This window comes from Oncorhynchus mykiss, chromosome 17 (assembly GCF_013265735.2).
Source record: "Oncorhynchus mykiss isolate Arlee chromosome 17, USDA_OmykA_1.1, whole genome shotgun sequence".
NCBI classification, from domain to species: domain Eukaryota; kingdom Metazoa; phylum Chordata; class Actinopteri; order Salmoniformes; family Salmonidae; genus Oncorhynchus; species Oncorhynchus mykiss.
Window position 1 is genome coordinate 30,095,780 of NC_048581.1, and position 6,000 is coordinate 30,101,779.

The following is a 6,000-nucleotide window of genomic DNA, read 5'->3' on the forward strand; positions in this document are numbered from 1 at the left end:
GATGTCTTTTCAGTCACTTTCATTTCATGCTGGTTTAGTAATCAACACCATGATCAAGGTGGTTTGATTTTACTCTTGGCGTCAATACCTTATGGAAGCCTGACACCTAGTGGCGCATTTCAGAGCTTCCCACTGTGCCCACTAACCGGTGCCCATTGTGTTCCACTGCATCAGCACCTCTTATCATCAATCAAACTCACTACAAAGATTACCTGTACATTTGAGTCAGGAATGTTTTACCGTGATGGAAGTCTCAGGTAAACAATGGCTTGACTTAGAATACAGAATAATGATGTTTGTTTACATCCACACACACACACCACACACAACTAATAGGGAAAGATTAGCATGGACCTGATGGCATCTCAAAACAATGTCTGACACTTTTGGATTCCGAAGGCTTGACGACTGTGCTTACAAACTGGGATTACTACAAGTATCATGCTGCAGAATACTGATGTGTATTACAGTGTAAGTTACAGATGGACTTCAATAAATGCAGTGTAATACGACATATAATACAACTCCCATTGTAATGGCATTTTAAAACAGTAATCCTTGAGTTATGAGGCACACACCTTTGTCTATGTGAAAAAATTACTGTATGAGATACCTAAGGCCAGCTCTATCCCAGTGGTAGTCTAGTAGACACCGTACCCAGTGGTAGTCTGGTAGACATTGTACCCAGTGGTAGTCTGGTAGACATTGTACCCAGTGGTAGTCTGGTAGACATTGTACCCAGTGGTAGTCTGGTAGACATTGTACCCAGTGGTAGTCTGGTAGACATTGTACCCAGTGGTAGTCTGGTAGACATTGTACCCAGTGGTAGTCTGGTAGACATTGTACCCAGTGGTAGTCTGGTAGACATTGTACCCAGTGGTAGTCTGGTAGACATTGTACCCAGTGGTAGTCTGGTAGACATTGTACCCAGTGGTAGTCTGGTAAATATTGTACCCAGTGGTAGTCTGGTAAATATTGTACCCAGTGGTAGTTTGGTAGACATTGTACCCAGTGGTAGTCTGGTATACATTGTACCCAGTGGTAGTCTGGTAAACATTGTACCCAGTGGTAGTCTGGTAAACATTGTACCCAGTGGTAGTCTGGTAAACATTGTACCCAGTGGCAGTCTGGTAAACATTGTACCCAGTGGTAGTCTGGTAAACATTGTACTCAGTGGTAGTTTGGTAGACATTGTATCCAGTGGTAGTCTGGTAAACATTGTACCCAGTGGCAGTCTGGTAAACATTGTACCCAGTGGTAGTCTGGTAAACATTGTACTCAGTGGTAGTTTGGTAGACATTGTATCCAGTGGTAGTCTGGTAAACATTGTACCCAGTGGTAGTCTGGTAAACATTGTACCCACCATGCTTCACCGTAGAGATGGTGCAAGATTTCCTCCAGACGTGACGCTTGGCATTCAGGCCATGGAGTTCAATTTTGGTTTCATCAGACCAGAGAATCTTGTTTCTCATGGTTTGAGAGTCCTTTATGTGCCTTTTGGCAAACTCATTGCAGGCTGTCATGTGCCTTTTACTGAGGAGTGGCTACCGTCTGGCCACTCAACCATAAAGGCCTATTTGGTGGAGTGTTGCAGAGAAGGTTGTCCTTCTGGAAGGTTCTCCCATCTCTACAGAGAAACTATGGAGCTCTGCCAGAGTCATCATCAGGAAGAACTTATTAATTTAAGAACGATGGAGGCCACTGTGTTCCTGGGAACCTTCAATGCTGCAGAATTTTTTTCATAACCTTCCCCAGATCTGTGCCTCAGCACAATCCTATCTTGGAGGTCTACGGACAATTCCTTCAACCTCATGGCTTTGTTTTTGCTCTGACATGCACTGTCAATTGTGGGAACTTATATAGACAGATGTGTGCCTTTCCAAATCATGTCCAATCAATTGAATTTACCACAGGCGGACTCCAATCAAGTTATAGAAACATCTCAAGGATGATCAATGAAAACAGCATGCACCTGAGCTGAATTTCGAGTCTCATAGCAAATGGTCCGAATATTTATGGGAATAAGGTATTTCTGTTTTTTATGAATTTGCAAAAATGTCTACAAACCTGTTTTCGCTTTGTCATTATGGGGTATTGTGTGCAGATTGATGAGGAAAAAAATAAATGTAATCAATTTTAGAATAAGGCTGTAACTTAAAATGTGAAAAAAGGTTAGGTGTCTGAATACTTTACGAATGCACTGTATGTATATAATATATCCAGTACCAGTCAAAAGTTTGGACACGCCTACTAATTCAAGGGTTTTTCTTTAGCTTTACTATTTTCTACATTGTAGAATAATAGTGAGGACATCAAAACTATGAAATAGCACATATGGAATCATGTAGTAACCAAAAAAAGAGTTAAAACGAATCAAAATGTATGTTATATTTGAGATTCTTCAAAATAGCAACCCTTTGCCTGGATGACAGCTTTGCACACTATTGGCATTCTCTCAACCAGCTTCATGAGGTAGTCACCTGGAATGCATTTCAATTAATAGATGTGGAATTTCCTTTGCGGAATTTCTTTCCTTCTTAATGCCTTTGAGCCAATCAGTTGTGCTGTGACAAGGTAGGGTTGGTATACAGAAGATATCCCTATTTGGTAAAAGACCAAGTCCATATTGTGGCAAGAACAGCTCAAAGAAGCAAAGAGAAATGACAAGTCAGTAAGTATCTGGTTTGGCCACCAGCATTAAATACTGCAGTGCATCTCCTCATGGACTGCACCAGATTGCTAGTCCTTGCTGTGAGATGTTACCCCACTCTTCCACCAAGGCACCTGCAAGTTCCCGGATGTTTCTGGGGGGAATGGCCCTAGACCTCACCCTCCGATCAGACAGGTCCCAGACATGCTCAATGGGATTAAGGTCCGGGCTCTTCGCTGTCCATGGCAGAACACTGACATTCCTGTCTTGCAGGAAATCACGCACAGAACGAGCAGTATGGCTGGTGGCATTGTCATGTTGGAGGGTCATGTCAGGATGAGCCTGCAGGAAGGGTACCACATGAGGGAGGAGGATGTCTTCCTTGTAACGCACAGCGTTGAGATTGCTTGCAATGACAACAAGCTCAGTCCGATGATGCTGTGACACACCACCCCAGACCATGACGAACCCTCCACCTCCAAATCGATCCCGCTCCAGAGTACAGGCCTCAGTGTAATGCTCATTCCTTCGACGATAAACGCGAATCTGACCGTCACCCCTGGTGAGACAAAACCGCGACTCGTCAGTGAAGAGCACTTTTTGCCAGTCCTGTCTGATCCAGCGACGGTGGGTTTGTGCCCATAGACAACGTTGTTGCCGGTGATGTTTGCTGAGGACCTGCCTTACAAGAGGCCTGTAAGCCCTCAGGCCATCCTCTCTCAGCCTATTGTGGACAGTCTGAGCACTGATGGAGGGATTGTGTGTTCCTGGTGTAACTTGGGCAGTTGTCGTTGCCATCTATTTTGTGAAGTTCACCAGTCCCTCCTGCAGCAAAGCACCCCCACATAATGATGCTGCCACCCCCGTGCTTCACGGTTGGGATGGTGTTCTTCGGCTTGCAAGCCTCCCCCTTTTTCCTCCAAACATGACGATGGTCATTATGGCCAAAGAGTTCTATATTTGTTTCATCAGACCAGAGGACATTTCTACAGAAAGTACGATCTTTGCCCTCATGTGCAGTTGCAAACCGTAGTCTGGCTTTTTTATGGCGGTTTGGAGCATTGGTTTCGTCCTCGTTGAGTGGCCTTTCAGGTATGTTGATATAAGACTCATTTACTGTGGATATAGATACTTTTGTACCCGTTTTCCTCCAGCATCTTCACAAGGTCCTTTGCTGTTGTTCTGGGATTGATTTGCACTTTTCACACCAAAGTACGTTCATCTCTAGGATACAGAACGCGTCTCCTTCCTGAGCGGTACGACGGCTGCGTGGTCCCTTGGTGTTTATACTTGCTTACTTTTGTTTGTACAGATGAACGTGGTGCCTTCAGGCATTTGGAAATTGCTCCCAAGGATCAACCAGACTTGTGGTCTACCATTTTATTCTGACGTCTTGGCTGATTTCTTTTGATTTTCCCATTATGTCAAGCAAAGAGGCACTGAGTTTGAAGGTAGGCCTTGAAATACATCCACAGGTACACCTCCAAATGACTCAAATGATGTTAATTAGCCTATCAGAAGCTTCTAAAGCCATGACATAATTTCCTGGAATTTTGCAAGCTGTTTAAAGGCACAGTCAATTTAGTGCATATGTAAACTCCTGACCCACTGGAATTGTGATACAGGGAATTATAAGTTAAATAATCTGTCTGTAAACAATTGTTGGAAAAATGACTTGTGTCATGCACAAAATAGATGTCCTAACCGACTTGCCAAAACTATAGTTTACAATAGAACAACATTTATTGGATATTTCTAACTTTAACAAATCAAAAACAAAAATTGGGCGTGCAAAATTATTCAGCCCCCTTAAGTTAATACTTTGTAGCGCCACCTTTTGCTGCGATTACAGCTGTAAGTCGCTTGGGGTATGTCTCTATCAGTTTTGCACATCGAGAGACTGAACTTTTTTCCCATTCCTCCTTGCAAAACAGCTCGAGCTCAGTGAGGTTGGATGGAGAGCATTTGTGAACAGCAGTTTTCAGTTCTTTCCACATATTCTCGATTGGATTCAGGTCTGGACTTTGACTTGGCCATTCTACACCTGGATATGTTTATTTTTGAACCATTCCATTGTAGATTTTGCTTTCTGTTTTGGATCATTGTCTTGTTGGAAGACAAATCTCCGTCCCAGTCTCAGGTCTTTTGCAGACTCCATCAGGTTCTCTTCCAGAATGGTCCTGTATTTGGCTCCATCCATCTTCCCATCAATTTTAACCATCTTCCCTGTCCCTGCTGAAGAAAAGCAGGCCCAAACCATGATGCTGCCACCACCATGTTTGATAGTGGGGATGGTGTGTTCAGCTGTGTTGCTTTTACACCAAACATAACGTTTTGCATTGTTGCCAAAAAGTTCCATTTTGGTTTCATCTGACCAGAGCACCTTCTTCCACATGTTTGGTGTGTCTCCCAGGTGGCTTGTGGCAAACTTTAAATGACACTTTTTATGGATATCTTTAAGAAATGGCTTTCTTCTTGCCACTCTTCCATAAAGGCCAGATTTGTGCAATATACGACTGATTGTTGTCCTATGGACAGAGTCTCCCACCTCAGCTGTAGATCTCTGCAGTTCATCCAGAGTGATCATGGGCCTCTTGGCTGCATCTCTGATCAGTCTTCTCCTTGTATGAGCTGAAAGTTTAGAGGGACGGCCAGGTCTTGGTAGATTTGCAGTGGTCTGATACTCCTTCCATTTCAATATTATCGCTTGCACAGTGCTCCTTGGGATGTTTAAAGCTTGGGAAATCTTTTTGTATCCAAATCCGGCTTTAAACTTCTTCACAACAGTATCTCGGACCTGCCTGGTGTGTTCCTTGTTCTTCATGATGCTCTCTGCGCCTTTAACGGACCTCTGAGACTATCACAGTGCAGGTGCATTTATACGGAGACTTGATTACACACAGGTGGATTGTATTTATCATCATTAGTAATTTAGGTCAACATTGGATCATTCAGAGATCCTCACTGAACTTCTGGAGAGAGTTTGCTGCACTGAAAGTAAAGGGGCTGAATAATTTTGCACGCCCAATTTTTCAGTTTTTGATTTGTTTAAAAAGTTTTAAATATCCAATAAATGCCGTTCCACTTCATGATTGTGTCCCACTTGTTGTTGATTCGTCGCAAAAAAATACAGTTTTATATCTTTATGTTTGAAGCCTGAAATGTGGCAAAAGGTCGCAAAGTTCAAGGGGGCCGAATACTTTTGCAAGGCACTGTATATATATATATACACACACACACACTTAATCATGTTTTGTTGACCCGTAGAAAAAGTTCCATATGAGAATTTGCTGCTGATATGACAGCATTTGTGTGACACTTTGACAACAAAATGATAACCACAAAGTGAA